The 25,448-nt window shown below is 37.4% G+C and overlaps 1 protein-coding gene across 1 annotated transcript in view; it reads right to left on the bottom strand.

Moving 5' to 3' along the window:
• The window catches only part of Lrp1b (LDL receptor related protein 1B), a 2,037,254-nt gene that overhangs the window by 1,064,384 nt on the left and 947,422 nt on the right, over positions 1 to 25,448 (bottom strand). The gene's annotated exons all lie outside the window — the stretch shown is intronic.

The following is a 25,448-nucleotide window of genomic DNA, read 5'->3' on the forward strand; positions in this document are numbered from 1 at the left end:
ATTGAAATGTAGTGCATTTACACAATAGAAAATTACTTAAATGTTAAAGACAAGAATGTCATGTCTCTGACATGAACTCATGGGCTGGCTCTTTGGCTACCTCCCCCTGGGAGGTGTACAGCCTTACCAGGCCACAGAAGAAGACAATGCATCCAGCCCTGATGAGACCTGCTAGGATAGGGTCAGAGGGAAGGGGAGGAAGGCCACTTCTATCAGTGGACTGGGGAAGGAGCATGGGAGGAGAAGATAGAGGAAGGGCAGGATTAGGAGGGGAAGAGGGAGGGGGCTACAGCAGAACACAAAGTAAATAAATTGTAAAAAAAAAAAAAAAAAAAAAAACAGAAAATGCTCTGTGACACTCCAAAACCAAACAGCCTAATATAGCAGACATGAAATGCTTGAGTATAAAACAATAGATAGGAAGCCTCAAAATGCCAAGATGATTTCTGAAACAAAGAAATCTCCCAGGAACCCTAGGCAAGTGGTACAGCATCTCTGCTTAGTGTAACTCTGAGCTCTGATAGCTCTTGGGTTTTTCTGAAAATCTCTTAAGTCTAAACTGAGACGATGTTACACTTGCCCTCCACACTCAGAATCCACACTTAGTCTTCCTCTAATACTCCTGCAAAGCTCCCTTTCTACATGACCTTGGAAGATTTGCAACCCGTGAGATTTTAGATTTCTCAGTTTAGAGAGCCTTAGATGTCCTTGTTATCAGATTTACAAAGATATGCTGCCAGTAACGTCAGTGCTTATTGTCTTCACATGACGTCTGAAATGAACTCACAGAATTTGCCTCATACTCAAAATGAGCTTTTATTGCAAGCTTCTTTGCTGCAAAGATTTATGCAAATCTTAGATTTTGACAGCCACTTCTTAGCTGTGAAAGAATGCCGAGACTCCCCTGAGATTTGTCAACATAGAAATGCTTATTTGACATTGTACATTTGCTTTTTGTAGCTGATTTTTAAATTACAAATGGCATATTGGAGGAAGAACACTTAGAGTGTAAATTATGAAATACATTAAACAATAGTTATATATATGTCTGCTGACTGTAATTAACTCCCTCCTTTAGACATCTGGTGTAATGAAAAAAAGCCCCTCAAATACAGAAATTCCAAATATCATTGGAGTCTAAGAATAGGGCTCAGGCTGACTTGATGACATAAACCAGCACTGACCTATAAAAATTGCTATCTGTGTCCACTTGCACTCTCTCTGAGCACAGCTGACTGAAGAGCTCCACTAATAAAGTTAAAAGCCTGCCCAGAATAATGTGATGCCGTTACTCTGTGTCATTCTTGGAGTCAATTGAAAGTTCTCTCAAAGGAGCCATAGGAAAACACTTTCCATGAATCCCATCACAGAGATAACCAAATCAAAGTTTAGTGAGATGTAATAAACGTTAACCTTTCACACAGAAGAGATTAAAACTCAGGAAAGAACTGGTCAACACTCCACCTTAGTGGAGAAAGCCAGATTGAATAAGCCTTGCCACTGGGATGTCAATCACATTCAGGAGACCAGTGCCGTACACATGAAATGGAAAGAGGGTTGAGCTGGGAACATGGGTCACTAGCAGAGCATTTTGAATGTAATGTTGATGCTGTGAGTTTGCCTGCTAGCACTGCCTTTCCTGTCCTACATAAGTTAAACATATGAGGATAGATTTTTTTTTCTTAAAGTATAATGGCCAAATTAATCTCTTTTTTCACCTCCCCTCTCAGCTTAAATAATAGTATAAGGATAAGGATAATATACTCTTAAGTATTATAATACTGTATTTATGATAATTATGAGTACTGTGGTTAAGTATTATAAGTATCACAATTATAAGTACTATAGTAAGTATTATAATTATCATAAGTACAGTATTATAAGAGTATGAATACTTACAAGTATCATTAGTACAGTATTATAATACTATAAGGATATTTTATCGCTCATTTATAAAATTTTACAAACAGCATAAATTAAATAAAGACTATCCAACATAAGCAATATTGGACTGAGAAAAAAGCATCACATTATTTGTATGTATTATAATTTAGTTTGCTTTCTTTTTACTTTTACAATATAATTATGCTGAATTGACTGTATAAACATGCTTTGTTTGTTTCACTAATTTATTTAGCATTTATAGCTATTAAGTATACAAAGAAACTGAAACACATTAGTCAAACAAAGCGACTTTAAGAAAAATCTAAACTCTTAGGTTAAAATGCCCTCTAATATCTACCCTTTATAATGAGGTTAGCACTTTTCATAAAAAGATGTCCACTGTCATGGATGCCAAAAATGGTAATACCCCCCTTTTTTTGTTTGTTTTTAGTGAGTTTAAAAATATCCAAATATTGATGGCATTTTATGTTATTCTTGGATTAACCAAAATACAAAAATTTGGCATTCAGGAATTAAGCAAACTGTCTTATTTTAGAAGAAACAGCTATTTAAAACAAAGAGTAGGTGGGTGAGGAACATATATTGGAGAGATAATCACTGTAGTCTTTTTAGTTTCCTCAAAGCAACCCATGACTGACTAACTGAAGAACTTCACAATGATAGATGGAAAAGCTGAAACAGGATATTATAGGAGTAAGAAAAGTAATACTTGTACCTATTTTTTAGCAAAGTGCATATTAATGACTATCAGTTAGGTGCTAATATTATCCACATAATTCATATTAGGAAATGAAAATGTTGAGATGGTGAGTAACTTACTTAAGGTTATATAGCCAGTGTATGAGAACTGGATTCAAAATAAAACAGCGTTAAGAAAATAGTATGGATTATTGAATGTTAGGATGATGGACAGTTTTAATTTTGGATGCAGTGGGAAGCCAGTGTTAATTAGATACAGGTTATAATGTAATCAAAACTGCATTCTAATAAGACAAAGTCAGAAATAAGAGGTTTGTTAGTAAAATGGAGAAAAACGAATAAATATCCATTGTACCTCAAAAATAATTAGTTTTGTTTTTAGTAATATACATGTAATATGGTAAGGAAAATTATAAATCTCCTTCACACACACACACACACACACACACATACACACACACACACACACACACTGAGGTAAATGGGAACGCAGTTAGGGCAGAGGGATTCTTGTTGCTGTTAAACATCAGTATAGCATCTGCAGTATACTGCAGTAAAGCGTTCCTGTATTGCAACTGCAGTATAGAAAGAACTGACCATATATGCACCAGAGAATCTTCAGAAATCAACGGAAGAACACTTTCAGAATTCCCTTGCATAGTAAACTCTGCATGTTACATTAATAATGATGTCGATCTTGTTTTATTCACAGGATGTAAACTATGAAAGTGTTGAACATATATGGACTATTAAAATAAAAATTTAATTTTCATCTTTGGAAAATAGGTGATAAGAACACAGGGATGGAGTGTTGATATCTGATGCAGATACTGATGTGTAGAAAGGAACAGATTCTTAGATGTTCAAAACTGTGACGATTTCAACAATGTATATAATAAGATAAATTGAACCAAGGTTTATGTGGGAATTTTAGAAGCAGATGATGGAAATATTTTTTTGATAAAATAATTAGGAGCATATTCTCTACGAGAGTGCAAATGTTCCTGTAGAAACGTTTCTTTGTAAGAATTATCTAGACAAGTGGTTCTCAACCTTCCTAATAATTTTATGATTGGGGTAACTACAAAAGAGATGTGTCCCTAGTCACAGAGCAGTGGTTCTTAATCTTCCTAATACTGTGACCCTTTAATACACTTCCTGATGTTGTGGTGACTTGAATCCATAAGATTATTTTTGTTACTAATTCATAAATGTAATTTTTTTCTATGGTTATTAATTATAATGTAAGTATCTGTGTTTTCTAATAGTCTTAGGTAACCCCCATGAAAGGGGTCATGGCCCACAGTTAGAGGAACACTGACCTAGACAAAAAACAAGACTCAAATCATCATAAACATCATCAAAAAAATAAGGGAAGACACAAAGAAACAGATCAATGAACTAAAATAGAACAAATACCCACGTGATGCCCAAAGAAACACAAACATAAGACTGATAGAAATGATAACGACAATCCAAAGTTTTGAAAACAAAATTCAAAGAGGAGATAGATACACTAAAAATAACTCAAGCTTAAATGAATATAGAAATGAAAAACTCAATAGCCCAAATAGAAAACTCAAGGAAAAGTCTTGCAAGTAGAATAAATCAAGCAGGGGATAGAATATCAGGACTCAATAGTAAAGCAGAAGATCTGGAACAAATAAGCAAAGAAAATGAAAAATTTAAAGGAATCTAAAAACCTTTTTATTACAGATATAGAGGAGGAAAAAGACTCATTTTTTTTGTGTTAAGGGACTATTTCACTAATCCTATAGGACTGTGCTAAGATATTTTGATAATGATGAGCAGATCCTTATATAAAAAAATTCCATAAATACAAAAATATTGTTTTGAATGACTTGAGATACACAAAATCGACTTTTGGAAAAAGGAGTTGAGAGCAAATCCAGGTATGTGTACCACTGGTTCCTTAGAATGATGTAAGAGTTCTGACCGTGCTTAATATAAGCTCAGCCATAAGCTCTGATGTTTAGCAGATTAAACAGAATAAATGTAGTTTCTGTTGTTTATTTTTTAAACTAATTTAGTTTTTATTAATTACAGTTTATTCACTTTGTAGCCCAGCTGTAGCCCTCTCCTCATCCCCTCCCAATCCCATCTTTTCTCCTGTCCTCTCTTCCCATGCCTCTCTGCAAGTCCACTGATGGAGGATGTCCTCCTTGACTTCCCTCTGACCCTAGCCTATCAGGTTTCATCAGAAGTGGCTGAATTGTCTTCCTCTGTGGCCTGGTAAGGCTGCACTCCCCTCACGGGGAGGTGATCAAAGAGCCAATCTCAGAATTCAGTCCCTGTTCCCATTACTAGGTAACCCACTTGGAAACTGAGCTACCAAGGGCTACATCTGTGCAGGGGTTAAAAGTACCAGGGAACTCCTTCAGCTGATAACACCTTTAGCAAAATGGCTGGATAAAATAATTAACTCAAAATAATCAGTAGCCCTCCTGTATATGAAAGACAAAAGGGCTGAGAAAGAAATTAGGGAAACTACATCCTTCACTTATAGTCACTAATAACATAAAGCACCCTGGTATGACTCTAACCAAACAAGTGAAGGACCTGTTTGCAAAAACAAACAAACAAAATCCTTCAAGTCTCTGAAGAAAGAAATTGAAGAAGATATAAGAAGGTGGAAAGATATCCCATGCTAATGGATTGGTAGGATTAATAGTGAAAATGGCCATCCTGCCAAAAGCAATCTTTAGATTCAATGCAATTTTCATCAAAATACCAACAAGATTCTTTACAGAACTTGAAAGAACAATTCTCAATTTCATATGAAAAAACAAAAACAAAAATAAAACAGCATTTCCAAAATGATCCTGTACATCAATAGAGCATCTGGAGGTATCCCTGATCTCAAGCTGTGCTAAAGACAATAGTAATGAAAACTGCATGGTACTGGCATAGAAACAGACTGGTGGATCAATCTAAGATCCAAAAATAAAGCCACACACAACTATGGATTTTTTGATTTTTTGACAAAGAAGCCAAAATCATACAATGGAAAAAAAAAAAAAAAACCCAGCATCTTCAACAAATGGTGCTGGTCTAACTGGATGTCTACATGTAGAAAAATGAAAATAGATCCATATTTATCACCCTGCACAAAAGTAAAGTCCAAGTGGATCAAAGACCTCAACATAAAACCAGACACACCAAAATGGGGATGAGCCTTGAACTCACTGGCATAGGAGACAACTTCCTGAACTTAACACCAACAGCACAGGCTCTAAGAGCAACAATCAATAAATGGGAAAAAGAGTCTAAGCGCAATGCCATAGGCCAGATCTTCAACAAGATAATAAAAAAGTTTCCTCAAACTAAAGAAAGACACACTTTTGCACATATAAGAAGCACAGAGAACACGAAATGCATAATGAGATTGGAAAAGAAACTTTCCTCAGCACAGCATAGTTAAACACCATGTTTAAAGAAGGAAAGAGTATTGAAAACCACAGGAGATAAAACAAAGTCAGACACAGAAGAAAATCCATCAGAGTGACAACTGACTTATCAATGAAAAAGTTTGAAATCCCAACAATCCTTAAGCAATGCTCCTCAAGTCTTAAAAGACCATGACTGCCAACTAAGACACAACGTGCACTGCTTGACTAAGAAGAGCCTTCATTCCTATTGACTAGTGTTCTGAGAACTGGAATGCACTATGTATGGTACCAGAGGAAAATGGTTAACACCAACCCAACTACAAGCCCTTCTATCTGCCACAGTGACCTGAATTCATGATATGCTGGTACAATGGTGGCACAAAATTTATGCAAGTAAGCAACCACTCTCTGATTGGATTATGGACCACTCCATAAGACAGGACCCATGCCTGACACAGCTCAACTGATGAAGATCCTGTTGATAGGACATAGATGTGGGGAAAACCCAAATGCCATTGAACTGTTAAAAGAATATTGCAATAAAATGAGTCTTAACTCCATGAATATATCCAGGTATATATCTTGCCTCACTCAGTCATAAAGAATCATATTATTATCTATTTACCTGAAACTAGTTAACTACATATAATTCTGCATATGCATCCAGATAACATTTTCTCATGTTGACTGGCAATATTCCCTTCAAGAAAAATAGACTATTTAACAAAACCCACAATACTAGGCATATCAAGCTCCATTTTAAGTTTTTTTTTTCTATTTAATCTAGAGACTTTCAAAACATCATAACCTGTTACCCTTAGTTGCCTCCCAGAGTTGGAAGGTAAGTCTGATTCCTGAAGATGTGATGTACTTTGGACACAGGATCCAAAATATCTCAGTTGCTGTTGATATGAAACCTTCCTTCCCATGGTTTAGTTTTATGATACCAGAAATTTCCATGTAGGACTCCAAAGGAGCAAAGCAACCAACAGTCCTGCCCAGCTATAATTCCTATGAACTACTAACCAGTATAATAAGATATCCCTAAAGGTGCAATAGTGGTATAAACACCTTGGCATAAATACCTGGTAAAGAAAACCTAGCCAGCTACCCAGGGCTAGTGAAGTCATGTATCTTGGAAGAAAACCTAAATCCATCATTTTACTAAACCAACATAAATTAACTACATTCTTAATATTTTAACCATAATAATAACTATGTTCTAAATGTTTATCTTTATATCCAGAAATACATATATGTCTCACCTCCTATTAAAGACTATTTCTTCACAGCAAACTGAAGCTGTTACAGAAAACCATGACTGATCAAAATGCAAAGAATCAGTAATGTTGTGCCCCATAACCACAGTATAAATCCTGTACTTAAGTTTCAGGATTGTAAAGTAAGAGAGGGAGGAAAAATTGTAAGATCTAGAGGAAGAGGATTCTGTACATCTAAATCTCCAATAAATGTCAAAAAAGTTATACCCATAAATTCTCAACATTTCTGTCTAAACAAGACCTAAAATTGGACAACACCTATAGACATGTTAACATGGAAGAGGACCAAGAATTCATACACACACACACACACACACACACACACACACACACAAAACCTACAAGCAGATAAGGGATGCTATGAGTGGGATATATAGTATTCCTTAGAGAAGAACTCCCCAATTGCTTTCCAATACCAAGTAGTTAACCTTGAAATCATAAACATAACTGTAATGTTTACAGAATATGCAATTTTGATTCATATTTAAGAGAAAACTTACGGTTTCCTCCTTTGGGAGGGAATTTTCCCATTTTAGAGACAGCTAAATGGTTACTTGTTATCTGAAAATATTTAATATCACATAATTGTCAATAAATTAACAAAAAGTAAGGATTTTCTACTTTGAATTTACTAGTTTTAAAGATATATTTTGTTGAATTTTCAAATTTAAAATAATATTTCTAGTATCCATGATGAAAATTTAGAGCCTGGTAATATTCAAGACAATGAGAAAGGGAATTTAACTTGTAAGTAGTTGATGTCATAGTAAATCTCAAAGTATAATTAATTGCAATTTTAGGTTATAAAATGAATACAAGAAGAAGCAGGGCATATAGGTACACTTAATTCATTTGAATTACTGGGAGTTGGCTAATGGCTACTTTAGAATATCTCTACCACTGTTTTAGTTATATTTGGGAGGAACTACCTTACCTATACAAGCATAATTGCAAAACTCAGACAGGATCCTCTTTCATGATATAAACAGGTAACATTTGAGTTTAAGATATATATTTCTTATCTGAAAATTCTTCTGTAAACGTCATATATATAGGATATTTTCAAAATCGGTTCTTAAGAAGACCATACATAATTTGGCTAAAAGGGATGAAAATACCACATCAGAATTTGCAAATTTACTTATCTGTTCAATAAATATCCATTGAATATGGACAACTTTTTTTTTTCAGGCCTTGCTGTACACTCCAAACAGGCAAACAAAAATAAAAGTAACAAAATTAATTGTTTTCCTAGAGCATGCATTTTACTTGGTCTCATGATTTTACTGGGAAATGTCTTTCATTAGCTTGACTACTCCAACACCTGGTTCCAAGTTGATGGTACTATTATAGAAGATGTGCAGTCTTGTAGGCCTTTAAAAACTCATAGCCTTAGCACCACACCCTACCTAACCAACTGAGGTAACTGGCAGGTGCCTTATGGAAGAAGAGGGAGATAGAAAGACCTGGGGGGACAGGAACTTCACAAGGAGATCAACACAGTCAAAATCCCTGGGCCCAGAGGGTACTTCAGAGACCAATATTCTAACTAAGGATCATGTGTAAAGCTGGCCTAGACCCCCTTCCTGCTCAGAGGAAGCCCATAGGCTGCTCAGTTTCCACATATGTTCCCTAGTAAGGGGAGCAGGGACTGTGTCTGACATGAACTCAGTAACCTACTCTTTGATCACCTCCCCCTAGGGGGTGCAGCCTTGCCAGTCCTATTAGACCTGATAGGCTAGGGTCAGAGGGAAGGTGAGGAGGTCCTCCCTCTCTTATCAGTAGACTAGGGAAGAGGCATAGGGGGAAAGAGCTAGGGTGGGTGGGACTGGAAGGAGACAAGGGAGGAGGCTACAACTGGGATATGAAGTGAATAAACTGAAGTAAATAAATAAACAAATATATAAAAATTAAAAGTTCAAGTATCATATTCTCTAGTGTTTTGTTTTTAATATGTGTTAATACACATTATTTTCTGTGTATTTTCACATGAATATGTGTTCATATAAATGCAGACATGCTGTGGAAGACATACAGAGATCAAGGATAACTTGAGGGAACTTACAGGTCCCTGAAATAGACTTCAGAAAACCAAGCTCAACAGCAAATAAAATTCTACTCTCCTCCCCCCAAAAAATTCATAGTCTTGTATTACTTCCAGAATCTCGGCTTCTTGCTTGCTATTGAGGATATGATCTCTCAGGTTCCTGCCCTTGCTACCATTCCTGCTGTTTGCTCACTCTTTAATGCATGCCTGTCATTGTGGACTCGTCCCAACAAAACTTTTCCTTTTCTAAGTTACTTCTGTCATGGAACTTTATCACAACAACTGAAAATGGCTAAGAGGGAAGTTGGTACCAGGGTAGTGGCTGTTACTATGAAGAACCGGACTGAATGTTTAATATTTGTTTGTTTTAATGTGGAAGACTTTGGAAATTTAGATTTTAAAAAGTGGGTTGAATGCTATAAATATTGCATCATGGTTTATTCCAGTAGAACCCTGGAAGACTGTAGTTCTGTTCTGACGGTAATGCAGACTCTGCACGCCTGGCTCTTGAGAGTTCAGAAGGAGGAAAGACTTTAAAAGCAGTGGGGCTAGAAGCCATTCGTGAAATATTTTAGCAAAGAAATTGGATGGCTACCACTCTTGTCCTAAGAACTGGCCAGGGGCTAGACTTAAAGTAGTGAGCTCTTTTCTTTGGGGGAGGAAATTTCAAGAGAGTACAACAGTGAATGTGTGGTGTGGTTCTTAATAACTTCCCTTTTGGGTTCCTATCACAAAAGGCAGCAAGTAGGTCAGAAGGAAATACTAAATATACCGTTTGGAGAGAAATGGAGCACTAGGAATTTAATGTTGCAGTCAAAGCATGTGCTACAACAGAGGCTATAATTGCTAAAGAGGCAGTGTCATTAAGGGGAGACCTCTTTCTCTTCAGTGGAACAGAGGAAATGGTGCACTCAGGGCAAGACCTCACTTTGATAACCTTCCAACTTGTGAACAAGAGCCTAAAGACTTTTCTACTTTTTCGACACTTCTGACTATAAAAATCTGTTGCTGATGTGATTCAAGGGAACCAGGCTTCTGGATTCTGCCTCCTTAACTAGAGAAAGTGACTGAAGCCAGCCAGTATATGGCAAGGGCATTCCTGTGACAAGGTCATGAGAAGGCAGGAGACTGAGAAAGTTCACAGCTTCAATAAAGCTTGGTCTGCAGTGGAGACTCCAAGATGCTGGGCATGCCAGAGTTGTGACACATCTTCCAAATGAGTGGAACCAACCCACAACAGAGATCTATGTTGCAGGTATCAAAGGTGTGTGTGTGTGTGTGTGTGTGTGTGTGTGTGTGTGTAAGGAGCAGGAGCAAAGACATTGATTCCCTTTCATAATGACGACAAACTACAGGACTAGATGTTTGACTTGCTGTGCTCTGCTCTTGTTTTGATCCGGTATTTTTATTTTTAACTATACTGCCATTTTCTCTTTTGGAAAAGAAAATTATATTCTGTGGCATTATATGTTAGGAGTATGTAATTTGCTTTTTTTTTTTTTTTTTTTTACTTTATAGGGGGTAGCGGTCACAATTAAGGGATTTTTTTTTTCTTTTCTCACAGTTAAGGGATTTCATTGACTCTCAAAGAAGACTTTTTGCATATAAACTCTTTGGATTGTAAAGAACTCTGGGGACTTGTGAAGTTAGACCAAATGTGTTTCCTATTTTAACATGACCAAGAGACTGGGGGGAGGGTGGGCAGGACATGGAAAGATGTGTCAATGAGAATGTTTCCCTTAAGCACAGATGTATGAACACTCAGTTCCTACTTAGTAGCACATTTTGAGGAGGGTGTGGAAATTTACTGGAGAAGGCTTTGAGATTTTAGTCTTTCTGCTCCTTTGTCACTCTGCTTCTTGCTTGCTGTTGAGGATGTGATTTCTCTGCTACTTGTACCTGCCCCCATGCCTGCTACTTGCTGGTATGTCTCTGCTGTGAGGAAACTTCTAAAATTTATTTTGAGACAATATTATTCCTTTGGAATTGTAAGCTCAAACATATTCTTGCTTCTCTAGGCTGTCTTGGCCATGAAACAGAAAAGTAACTGATACCTTAGGTAAGGCAGACACTAAACAAACCCTGGATGAAATCTCTTGGAGGCAAAACAATGCCATAAAAATATGCAAAACTTAAGTGTAAGGATAAGGGTTTCTTAGGATCAACAAAAATTATAGAAATGCTTGTGAGAGGAAAGACATCAACTGTGTGTCTATTGTTTCAGCCTTAAAAATGGTGTAAAAGAAGGTGACAGTAACCGAGACAGACAATACTGAAAAAAGAGCATTGCTATGGAATAGGCTAAAAGAGGTCAGTTTTGGATGTATGAAATCTAAACTTTTTGATAAATATATGGAGATACTGAATCTATATATTATTACCATGTTTAATCAAAGGTTGAACAGTTGTGATAATATCTTAGGAACCTCGGATTTCACTTACTTTCTAAAAGCCTGAAAATAGAGAGTTCTTTCAAATCTAAGTCAAAGACTGAAATGCCATATGAAGTAAGCAGAGAAAGAAAATACAATGAAAAGATAAAGAATCTGTAGATTGCTTTTTGCAGTATGGCCATTTTCACAATGTTAATCCTACCAATCCATGAGCACGGGAGAACTTTCCATCTTCTGATATCTTCTTTGATTTCTTTCTTCAGAGACTTGAAGTTTTTCTCAAACAGGTCTTTCACTTGCTTGGTGAGAGTCACACCAAGGTACTTTATGTTATTATTGGCTATTGTGAAGGGTGTTGTTTCCCTAATTTCTTTCTCAGCCTTTTTGTCTTTGGTATACAGGAGGGCTTCTGATTTTTTTGAGTTGATTTTGTATCCTGCCACTTTGCTGAAGGTGTTTATCAGCTGAAGGAGTTCTCTGGTTGAATTTTTGGGGTCGCTCATGTATACTATCATATCATCTGCAAATAATGACACTTTGACCTCTTCCTTTCCGATTTGTATCCCCTTGATCTCCTTTAGTTGTCTTATTGCTCTGGCTAGGACTTCAAAAAAAGTGGGGAACAGTCTAGAACTCATTGGCACAGGAGACAACTTCCTGAACAGAACACCAACAACACAGGCTCTAAGAGGAACAATCAATAAATGGAACCTCATGAAACTGAAAAGCTTCTGTAAAGCAAAGGACACTGTCATCAAAACAAAACGACTGCCTACAGATTGGGAAAGAATCTTCACTAACCCTTTATCTGACAAAGGACTAATATCCAGTATATACAAAGAACTAAAGAGGCTGAAAAGCAGCAAACCAAGTAATCCAATTAAAAATGGGAACAGAGCTAAACAGAGAATTCTTGACAGAGGAATATTGAATGGCAGAGAAATACTTAAAGAAATGCTCATCCTCATTAGCCATCAGGGAAATGCAAATCAAAATGACCCTGAGATATCACCTTACACCCATCAGAATGGCCAAGATGAAAAACTCAAGTTTTTCTACACATGCTGGAGAGGTTGTGGAGAAAGGGGAACCCTCCTCCACTGCTGGTGGGAATGTAAACTGGTACAACCACTCTGGAAAGCTATCTGGCGCTTTCTAAGACAATTAGGAATAGTGCTTCCTCAAGACCCAGCTATACCACTGCTAGGTTTATATTCAAAGTTCGCTCAAGTACACACAAGGGATACTTGCTCAACCATGTTTATAGCAGCTTTATTTGTAATAGCCAGAACCTGGAAACAACCCAGATGTCCATCAACGGAAGAATGGGTACAGAAATTGTGGTATTTCTACACAATGGAATACTACTCCGCAATTAAAAAGGAGGAAATCATGAAATTTGCAGGCAAATGGTGGGATCTAGAAAAGATCATTCTGAGTGAAATATCCCAGAAGGAGAAAGACAAACACGGTATATACTCACTTATATAGACCTATAAGATATGATAAACATAATGAAATCTATACACCTAAAAAAGATAATTAATTGAGCGGACATGGGGTGAGATGATCAATCCTCGTTCAGAAAGACAGATGGGATGTGCATTGAATGTATGACAGGAGTCTACTGAGCACATCTGAAAGACTCTAACTAGCAGCGTTTTCAAAGCAAAGACTCATGACCAAACCTTTGGCAGAGTACAGGGAATCATAAGAAAGAAGGGGAGTTAGTCTGATACGGAAAGGATAGGAGCTCCACAAGGACCAAATATATCTGGGCACAGGGTCTTTTCTGAGACTGACATTCAACCAAGGACCATGTATGGATATAACCTAGAACCTCTGCTCAGATGTAGCCTGTGGTAGCTCAGTAACCAATTGGTTTCCCAAAGTGAGGGGAACAAGGACTATTTCTAACAGGAACTCAATGACTGGCTCTCTGGCCGCCCCACCCCCCAAGGGAGGAGCAGTCCTGTTAGGCCACAGAGGAGGGCTTTGCAGCCAGTCCTGAAGATACCTGATAAAACAGGATCAGATGAATGGGGAGGAGGTCCCCCCCATCAGTGAACTTGGAAAGGGGCAGGGTGGAGTTGAGGGAGGGAGGGAGGGACAGGGAGGGAATGAGGGATCGGGACATGGCTGGGATACAGAGTTAATAAAATGTAACTGATAAGAAAAAAATAAAATTAAAAAAAATTAAAAAAAGAGAAAAGATAAAGAAAATAATATTAAATGTTAGAGAAAGAATAGTTCATGAAAGTAGCTGGAGGGAAACTTCTAGGAATTTTAGAATATAATTATGCTAAGGTGGGGTTGTATAATTGAGAAATTATTCAAAGGAGGCAATTGTCCTACAGGCCAAGACCAACAATTGAGTAAGTAAATGGAAACCACTGGTAATAACTCATGTGAGTTAAAATATTGCTAAATCCAGGAAAGTGAAATGAATAGAAAAGGTCAGAAGTAGAGAATGATTTTACATTTCAGGTCTATTTTTATTGTTGGAAACACAAAATGTACAACAGTTGGCGAATAACATGGTGAAAATTAGATTTTTGTTTCACTTATCTTTACAGAACATTGATTGGAAAGATCCAGGATGAACGAAAATACTAGTGAGTTAGTTCATTGCTGTGCCTGAAGCCTAATGTTGTTTTCCCTGTTTCGCTTTTTATCAGTTTCAGGTTTTTCTGGTCTAAGATTAAGAACTTGAATCAAATTTAAATTGATTTTGGGTAGAGAAAAGATGTATCTATCTAATTTTAAATTTCTGAAGGTGGGTATCCAATTTTGCGAATACCTTTAATTGAGAAGGCTGTCTTTTACTTCAGCTCAAATTTTTACACTCTTGTCAAACAACTGGTACCCATGTCTGTCGGGATTTATCTGCAGCACTTCTGTTCTTTCGGTTTTTATGTGTGGTTTTGTGCCAATATCATGCTGTCTTTGTCGTCATGGCCCTGAAATGTGGTCTATGCTAAGATAATATGGTATCTCTGGCTGTATTCGTACTCCTTGGGGTTTCTTTGGTTGTTTGTGGTCTTTCAGGATTCCATACTACAATTTTTCCATTTTTTTCCAGGTTTTGTGAAAAATGTCATTAGAATTTCAATATAGATTGCACTTAAGGTCTAGACTACTTTTGGATGTGTGGACATATTTACAATATTAATGTTGCTAAACCAAGAGCATAGAAAGTTTTCCATCATTCAGTGTCCTCAAATGTATTCATTGTCATATAGAGAGCCAATATAAGAAAATAGCAGCCTTTACTACTGATGGGACTGTAAAGTAGAACAGCTGCTAAGAAAATCAATGTGGCCAGCTGCCTCTCAAAATTTATATAAAGTACACATGGCCCAGCCATGCCAGTCCTGAATAAATACTAAAAGACCTCCTTATCCTATGACAGAGATTATTGCACAGACATTTATTAATGTTATTTTTACAATAGCATGGAAAGGGAACTAACCTACTTATCAAAAACTAATGAATGAGCAAGGAAAATGTGATATGTGTGTGTGTGAGTGTGTGTGTGTGTGTCTGTCTGCATATGTGTGCATGTGAACACACAATAGATCCTTACTTCTCTGTAAAGAAAGACGAAATTATTAAATGGACAGAGAAATGGATGTAGCTGAAAGGCATATTAAACAAAAATATTAAGCGGAAGATGATTAGTAGCCGTCTTCTTCAAGGTTTCCTTTTGTTGTGAGCAAACACCATTTCTAAGAAGCAAGTTGGGGAGAGAAGGATTTATTTGGCTTTTGCTTCTGTATCACTGTTCTCATCATAAGGAAAGTCAGAACAGGAACACGAGCAAAATGTGAGGCAGGAGCTGATGTAGAGGCCATAGAGTAGTGCTGCTTACAGACTTGTTCCACATGGCTTGCTTAGCTTTCTTTTTATTATTATTATTATTTTTAAAATGCACTTTAATTCTTTTTTATTTTTTAATATTAGTTACAGTTTATTAACTTTGTATCCCAGCTGTATCCGGATCTCTCATTCCCTCCCAATCCCATTCTCCCTCCTTCATCTCCTCCCTGCCCCTTTCCAAGTCCACTGATAGGGGAGGACCTTCTCCCCTTTCATCTGATCCTGGTTTATCAGGTATCTTCAGGATTGGCTGTGGCCTAGCAGCGCTGCTCCTCCCTCGGTGGAGGGGGGGACGGGTGTCAAAGAGCCAGCGAATGAGTTCATGTCAGAAGTAGTCCCTGCTCCCTTACTAGGGAAAGCCACTTGGATACTGAGCTATCATGGGCCACATCCAAGCAGGTGTTCTAGGTTATATCCATACATGGTCCTTGGTTGGAGAAACAGTCTCATAACAGACCCCTGTGCCCAGATATATTTGGTCCTTGTGGAGCTCCTGTCCTCTCCATATCATATTAACTCCCCTTTCTTTCATATGATTCCCTGTACTCTGCTGAAGGTTTGGTAATGAGTCTCAGCATCCTGATACACTGCTAGGTAGAGTCTTTCAGAGGCCCTCTGTGGTAGGCTCCTGTTCTGTTACTTGTTTTCTCCTACATCCAATGTCCATCCCATTTGTCTTTCTAAGTGAGGATTGATCATCTTACCCTGTATCCTCTTACTTGTTTATCTTCTTTAGCTGTATAGATTTCAGTATGTTCATCATATCTTACAGGTCTATATAAGTGAGTATATACCATGTGTGTCTTTCTCCTTCTGGGCTATCTCACTCAGAATCATCTCTTCATTTGCCTGCAAATTTCATGATTTCCTTGTTTTTAATTGCTGAGTAGTATTCCATTGTGTAAAAGTAGCACAATTTCTGTTTCCATTCCCCCATTGATGGACATCTGGGTTGTTTCCAGGTTCTGGCTATTACAAATAAAGCTGCTACAGACATGGTTGAGCAAATGTCCTTGTTTTGTACTTGAGCATCTTTTGGATATCTGCCTAGGAGTGGTATGGTTGGATCTTGAGGAAGTGCTATTCCTAATTGTCTGAGAAAGCACCAGATTGATTTCCAAAATGGTTGTACCAGTTTACATTCCCACCAGCAATGGATCAGGATTCCCCTAGCTTTCTTTCTTATAGTTCTAGGAACACCAGCCCAAGGATGGCACTGCACACAATGGGCTGTGTCTTCTCACATCAATCACAAATTGAGAAACTGTTCCACAGGTCTGCAAACAGCCAAATCTTATGAAGGTATTTTCTCTATTGAGGTTCCTTTCTATTCAAGAGACTTTAGCTTGTGATAAGTTGACACAAAGTCAGTTAGTACAGTAGGGATGGAAGCTATTGAAGATGGAAGTCTCTGTCTTGGTCAGATTTGAACTCCACTCCCCATTCTCTGGTAACACTAAATAATAAAAAATAAAATACACTACAAATGCTCCACCTTATGCCTCCTGATGAAAACAATGGGATTTGACTTCTATCTCAGTTCTTGTGTAGATTCATGACCTTTTGATGTGCTCCAAATAGAAGGACAAATACTAATATCTTTAAATATTAGTTCAGATGGCACTGTCATTAACCTAGTCATGCTATTACTCCATAGGAAATCTGATTCACCTGAAGATGTGGTAAGAATATAATTATTCCCATAATGAAGTAATGTGTTTATCCCTGCCAAGAAGCCACCCCCTTGATGCAAACATAATTTTTGCCATGGAACACAGCTAAGTTGGCCAGCTCATCTGAGTTCCTCTGACCTTTGTAACCTTTCCTTTTCATTCTCTCTTTTTCTTTCTTTCTTTCTTTTCTAGTTCCTTTCTTTCTTTGAATACTTGACAAAGCCCAAGCATGCATTCTCTGACATGCAATTTTTCACTTTCTCTGAAGCTTCCTCTTCTATGCAGCTGCTTGGGGAGGGGAGGGGAGGGGATGGAATCTACTGAACACATCCAGCTACTTAGCAGCCTCTCCTCCTATTTCCTTTCCTTTGCTGAAATTTACTGCTTTCCTGGCTGGTTGCTGCTGCTGTTATTGTTGTTTTCAATCTCTGAGGAAACTGTGTTTGAGTTTCCTTCTAGGTATTCAATTATTTTATTAATAATATGAGGGAACCTCACCTACTCCAGCAACAGTAATTCAAACTCTGAAAGACAAATACTACAAGTCCCCTGTCATACGTGAATCATGTCCATTACATGTTGCAAATGTATGTGGCAGCAATATGGGTAAAAATAAGGAAGGTGGGATAAGGTCAAGGATAGGAAAAGACTTAAAGAGGACAGTATAAAACAGGAAACAACAAATTGAAAAGGTATACCAAGAGTGAAAGTGTACAGCAGACATGGAGTCAGGCAGGAGTGGCCAGGAATAACCACAATAAATATCTTTGAAAATGACACATAGAAATCCATGACTTTGTAAACTAAAAATGATATTAAAATCAGACAAGAAAATATAAGTGATTTTAAGTGACAGATAACTACATAATTCTATACTTAAAGTATGTTAGAGGATGAACTGATTCACAGTCCAAGGTTTTACTGATAGGAAAAAAATGACATTGAATTCTTCAACTCAAAGAGGAAGAAAGTGGACTGATAGTTCCGGGTCCATACAAAATCTTAAATCAACTGACTCGGACAGAGAAATTTCTATTTGAATCGCTTCTACTTTCTCAAGGATACACAAAATAAGATCATCATCTCAGAGTTAGGAGGAAGAAAGTGTCATATGAAACTCGTTATCTAGAGGATGGAAAAAGGAAAGGCCATTTAAACCATTTCAGTGTTTCTGACAGGGCCTCCCACAGATGTAAACATACAACCTGCATTTATGATCATAATTTTCTACTTTACTATTATGGAGACAGATTAAGTACTATAAGCATTCAATGATACACCAAAAAAACTTCCAGGTATGTTTTCAGGCATGTCCTCTGTAACTTAATAGGATACTGTTCTGAACATCAAAAGAGCATTTAAGTGCAATTTAGCTAATAATGTGTGCAAGAGTCTATTTTGTGGAAGGCATCATCAGAATCTGTACTTTTGTGGTCTTATTGCTAAGAAGAAATGTTTTCAAGCTTTTAGAAATAAAAACCAACGCAACAGTTTTCTTTATTTAAAAACTGCAAAGACTGTAGGCAGCATGACCAGAGAGAATACCTCAATATTAATTATTCCAGTCCAGCATGGTACAGAGAGAGAAGTGCCAAAGGTGCATTCTCTAACTGCTATTCTCTAGATTTTTTTTAAATCTTTGATTGCAATTTATACAAGCAATGCCTTGAAGGCTTTCTAAAGAAAAAATTTTTCTTATATGAAAAGACAGTTATTCTACTTTGTAAACTTTAATATTTTTATCATTCCAAGGATGTAGCTATTGTTTTAAATTTTCCATGCATAAAAATAAACACATTATGTACACTTGTGTACTTCATCCTCAGTTATTTAACAACCTGTCACTTTTTTCTATTTTAATTAGTTCTTTGAGGACTTAACACTATGCACATTGACCGTATTTAAGCCCCTTACTCAAACTCCTCCAAGAAACACCTCCTTTCCCTACTCCCCAAATATGGTGTCTTCTTTTTTTCCAAGCCCATCATGTATACTTTGTTCTTTCCATATATTATGTGTGGCTATCTACTGGAGAATGGTTCACTTTACAGAAACCAAATCTATAGAGAAAAGTGTCTCTCCCTCTCCCAGAAGCTATAAATTTCCATAGCTCTTCAGCTTGTGATGGGATTTCCTGTTCATCTCGCCCTCAGTGCTGGGTTTTATCTAGACTAAACTTACACAGGTCTTGTGCATGCCGTAGCTGTCATGTTTGCTATGAGTTCATATGTGCAACTTTTCCTTCTGTGTCCCAAAACACAGTTTTTGTAGTCATCCAATGCCCCTTTGCCTTGAAATTTTTACTCCCTCTCCTGAATTGATCCCTGAGTCTTTGAAGAGGAGAGTGTGATACAGATGAACAGTTTAGGGCTGAGCTTTCCACAGTCTCTTATTTTCTATGTCTTGGCCAGTTGTGTGTCTCTGTGTTACAAAAGCATTTTTCAGGAGGGTTGAGTTAAAAGAATTCTGTGCATAAAAGACCATAAAGGTTTACCAGAAGTCCTTTACATCTGATAGACACATTCATCTATGTTGCCAAATATAAAATTAACATATATAAATCAGTAGCCTCCCTATAAGCAAATAAAATACTTACTGTAAAAGAAATCAAAGAAACTTTTATTCATCTTAGCCTCAAAAATATGCACTAGATTGAACTTAACTAAGGCAATGAAAGACTTATGTGATGAAAAATTTAATAGCCTGAAGAAAGAAACTGAAGATAAACAGAAACAGAAAGATATCAGATGCTCATAATTTGCCAAATTAATGGCAAAATGACAACTTATCAAAACAATTTATAGATTCAAGGCCATCTTGTCAAATTTCCAATATGATTTCTCACAGAAACTAAAATAATAATCTTAAATCTCATTCAGAATGGCAAACAGGATAGACAACAGAAGCAGTAGAAGAGAGGGAACATGATGGGAGCCTACTATACAGGGTCTTCTGAAAGGCTTCACCTAACAGGTGATCAAAGCAGATGCTGAGACTCAGTGCCAAACTTCAGGCAGAGCACAGGCAGTCTTATGGAAGAAAAGGTGGGTGGGGATAGAAGGACACAGAGGAGACAGGAGCCTCACAAGGATACTAAGAAAGCTAAACAAAACAAAACAAAACAAACAACAACAACAAAAACCAACCAACCAACCAAACAAACAAACAAAACTGACCCCAGAGAGACCTGAAGAGACTGATGAACCAACAAAGGACCATGCATGGAGAGGACCTAAACCCCCTGCTCAGATGTCAGATGTAACCTATAGGCAGCTTAGTCTCCAGGTGGGTTCCTGAGTAAGGGGAGCAGGGGATGCCTCTGTCATCAACTCAGTTGCCTAATCCTTGATCACTTGCCCCTGGTGAGGCTACAGAGGAAGAGAATCCAGGCAGTCCTGATGAGATCTGATAGGCTAGGGTCAGATGGCAGAAAAAGAGAACTCCCTTTTTCGGTGGACTAGGGGAAGGGGAAGGGGAAAGAAGGAGGTAGGGTGGGACGGGGAGGAGTTGAGAGAGGGCTTCATTCGGGATATACAGTTAATAAATTGTAAAAATAAAAATATATAGAAACATGTTAAGAAATGTACTAGACTATGAAGATGATGATGTGAAAACAAAAGCAAGAGGGAAGTAATAAAAATATCCATGAGGAATTATTATGTCTTGTGCTGTTCTACTTGAACAGATTTCAGATAAGGGAAAAAAACTATGTCATATAATTTAGGAAATAGAAATACCACTAGAAATTTTCATCCATTCCAACTCATGGAATTTAATTTACAAATCTGTGGTGGGACTAATAACATATGTAATAGAAATAATTTCTTACAATAAATTTGTTTCTGACATGGACCCTGCTCAGATTTAGACATATGAGCAAATTCTCGAATTTCCACAGGGTAGAACTTGTGACAATACAACTTGGTTGTTGAGTGGAGAGTTTATTTGACTGGATTTTTCTTAGTTCACATATAGCCCTTCTAACATTTCAGGCTTTTTTCTGAAAGGGAAACCTTGGAGCAGAGGACACACACAAGCAAATTAAGGCAGAGCTGACTAAGCCACCCTGAGGCTAGTACCCCCCAAAGTTGCAGTCAATCCTAAATAATACAGCAAAACTGGCAACATATCCACTTTTCAGTACATTACACCCAGGCCTTTTTCTCTTCTCTTTAGTCTCAAAACTGCTATATCCTCATCTTGGTTCCCAGAAGCTTCTAAGGAAAACGAATCATGTGCGTTAACTTCTCTAAACAATGAGCTACTTTTGTGCCACTAACTATTCACTGGGTGTTCATAATGTCATCTGTGTGTGACATGTAAAAAACAACAACAAAACAAAGAAACAACAAACAAACAAATTGCTGCTCTGTCCTGGTTGACCAGGATCAATCTTAGCTCAGAACACATCACATCTCATCTTGTCACCAAGGACAGTCATACATACAGGTCAACAAAAGGACTTCCACAAGGAGCAAACAGCCCTGGTGGGACTGTAACATGTCCACTGACCTTTCACGAGAAGCTGTTCTGAGATATGCAGTGCTCTTGGGCATTAGTCTCATAATAAAGCTTTTAATTTGCGGTGAGTTTTAAAACATAATCTTAGAAGAGTGTTTTAATAACTGAATTGCAAAGGACTTTTTGAGAGAGACAATTCTCTCCTCCACGGGATCCCACCTGCCGCCTAAGAAGCAGAAACAGTCCTGGCATCAATGGTTGTTAATTATCCAACCAATGATATCTTCTTATATTGTGTCAGGAGAGGTTAAATTATTTCCGTAGCTTTAGTTTAGAAGGCTGGAAGCTACAGTTTTAATTATGTTCTTTCTTTCTTTTTCTTCCTTATTAGAGTGATGAAAGCATCAAGCAGCACTGATGTGTGGTTTTCCCGCTCTTTTTAGTGATGTATCGCCCTGCACTAAACCAACCTAAGGCTTTGAGTAGCTAGCAGTGTTTTCACTTCATTCTGGCTCATTTTGTTTTTCCTTAAACCAGGGAGCAACAAAAGTAAAAGATGCATGCTTCCATTGTCAGCTCTGAAACCGTATGTTCAGGTATCATACATACTGACCAAGTTGTACTTATGTACTGGGGAATTTTCACACACACACACACACACACACACACACACACACACACACACACACAAACACAGGACATATGCAAAAACGATTAGTGAAAAAATAAGGCATGAATTTGAAAGAGAGCAAGGAGAATGTGATAGGCTCTAGAAACAGAAAAAATATGTGGGAAATGAGTAATAATACTATAACAAAAAAAAAAAAAACCCAAAAGATAATTTTTAAAATATAAAAGCTATAACAGAATCCTGAAGCCAGCCAATGGGTACTCATCTCTCAAGGCTGTAGCTGCTCCACTTACTAAAAGAAGAACACTCTCCCAGACATTTCCTTCATGGTGACGAGCATAAAATCAATGTTGGTCTCTTCGTGTTGCTACCATTTCAGTACATCAGTGGAATTCCACTGATCAAGACATCTGCTTTCAGTAAGCAGTTAGGACACTGAACAAACAGAACAATAGGCCTGAATTCATAAAAAAATAAAACCGCCCAAAGCCTGTAAGTAACACCTTTCTCCATTACTGGAAACAGCATTTTGTGAGCCCAATTTAAAACCCGAGTTCCAGTATACCCATACTCACATATTTTTACATGAAAGTCAATTTAAATTATTTAAGAAGAGGGACAATGGATTTAGTAAATTTTAATGTAAAGAAGCCATTATTAAAAGTCTATTTGGAAAACAGGTCAAGATATTCAGGAAGTTTCCTTGGGTGGACATAAATGGTTGTTTTGAACTTAATATTTGATTAGACAGTTGTTAGCTCTTAATGTAAACCCCATTGTGGTGATAAACAGTCGTTCATCTCACTTTTAGTAAGTTTCCTACACTAGTTCAGGATTATTGCAGTATTCACACCTGGTGTTACTTTACAAATGTACATTACTCAATGACTCTCTTTTATAAATTATTCCTTTTGAGTTAAGTAGTATACAGTAACAAGTGGGACTGCAAAAGATTACTTATGAAGATTTCCAATTAAAAATATTTAATTACACTTACTTATATTTAAAGAGATTGACAGAGAGTGTAAAATGTTTTGGGGGACTCCTCCATTTCATAAGTTAAGAACTTAAGATTCTTGTTTAATATTACTCCTTTTCTGCCTAATCACAAATCCTGTGATCCCCTTCTCTCCCTTAAGCATGCTTCCTAAAGATGGTTCTTCCCTTTTTAAGTTTACTTATTTCTGTTCCCTTAAAAAAGTATTTTAATTTATCGTTATTATTATTATTACCCTTTATTCACTTTGTATCCTGGCTGTGGCCCCCTTCCTCATCTCCTTCTGATCCTGCCCTCCCTCCCTCTTCTCCCTCTGTGCCCTCCCCTTGTCCACTGATAGGGGAGTTTCTCCTCCCCTTCTATTTGAACCTAGCCTATCAGGTCTCATTAGGACTGATTGCATCATCTTCCTCTGTGGCCTGGAAAGACTGCACCCCCCCAGGGGGAGTGATCAAAGAACTTGTCACTGAGTTCTTTCCATGCCAGAGAAAGCCCCTCCTCCCCTTACTAGGGACCCACTTGGAACTGAATCTATGGGCTACATCTGAGCCAGGGTTTTAGGTCATCTCCACCTCATCATGCTTTTATTATTATTATTATTATTATTTTATTCACTTTGTATCCTGGCTGTGGCCCCCTCCCTCTTCTCCTCCTAAGCCCACCCTCTCTCCTTCTTTTCCCCCTGAGCCCCTTCCCTGTCCACTGATAGGGGAGGTCTCCCTCCCCTTCTCTCTGACCCTAGCCTATCAGGTCTCATTAAGACTGGTTGTATTGTCTTCTTCTGTGGCCTGGCAAGAAGATGTTCTTAAGGCTTATAAATTTTACTCGTGTGCAGTCATGCCACAAAGATGAATGAACAAATTAACTATATGAACTTGCTTAATTATTTTTTATTTGAAAATAAGACCCGGTAGGCTTGCTTTGGAGTGACTAGTTAAAAGGCCACAGCATTAATTTATGTTGAGACTTCAGCAGTTTGCAAGCCAGTTAACCACCTGTTCCTATAAAGAACCTCTGCTCCCAGGAGCTCTCGGTAGTTAGACTCTCCTGCTCAATCTGGGTCTAGCTAATCTCTCCATCATTTGGCCTTCAGTTATACATTTCCCTAATCTCTGGGAATTTTAGCAATATATATATATATATATGTGTGTGTGTGTGTGTGTAAATGTGGTGTATTAACTAGAAATGTACATGTAACCAAAGCCAAATATTTTCTCTGATTCATTTGCTCTGAATGTGAGAAAACTAAAACATACTGATAGTTTTCTTCCTGAATTGTGCAAATGGATGGAATCAAATATTCATGTGACCTTCAAAAGAAGTTGCTCTTTGATACAGACTTAGGCTCTTATTATTAGCAGCTCATTTTCTTTAAACTTTAAGCCAGAATCCTATCTCCATAGCAACTGTTTATTTTTCAAACTCTGTAGGCAGATATTGTCTTCAAGCTAAGGGCAGAGAGGTGATTTGTATACTCCATTATCGGTTCTAAAGTCATCACATTTTCTTGATACAGTGTGACATTAGCATGTGCCACTCTCCTCTAGTCATATCCTATTACTGTCAGATAAGCTACGTCTGTGGAAAGGAGAGCAGGGATTTCTCGAGTCAAGTTTATCACATTTCATTCTCCCTGAGCATCTATAATATTGTGTCTCTCCACAGGAACAGCAAAGAATCAGGATTCTTCAGTACATCAATATTTTGAATCAAAACTCTTAGTGAAAGGATAATTAAGGACATAGAACATGGTTTGATGGTTTTAAAGCTATGAATTCCCACACACAAATGATTAACACCTTGTATATGAAGTTGTTAATTCAAATAAACCCAGAATTGAAGATTCTCTTTATGATCCTGCATGCAAAATTTTTTATAAATAATTTACATATTATCTCAAAGAAATTGTCAAACATGTTGCGAAGTCTTTAAGAGAAAACAGCAGCAGTTTACAGAGTTTCACTTAGTTTAACCTCAAAAAAAAAGAAGAAAAGGCTTCTTTTTAACTTTTATTAATTACACTTTATTCACTTTTTATCCCCCCATAAGGCCCTCCCTCTTCCCTCCTAACCC

Source organism: Meriones unguiculatus, chromosome 8 (genome assembly GCF_030254825.1).
Source record: "Meriones unguiculatus strain TT.TT164.6M chromosome 8, Bangor_MerUng_6.1, whole genome shotgun sequence".
NCBI classification, from domain to species: Eukaryota; Metazoa; Chordata; class Mammalia; order Rodentia; family Muridae; genus Meriones; species Meriones unguiculatus.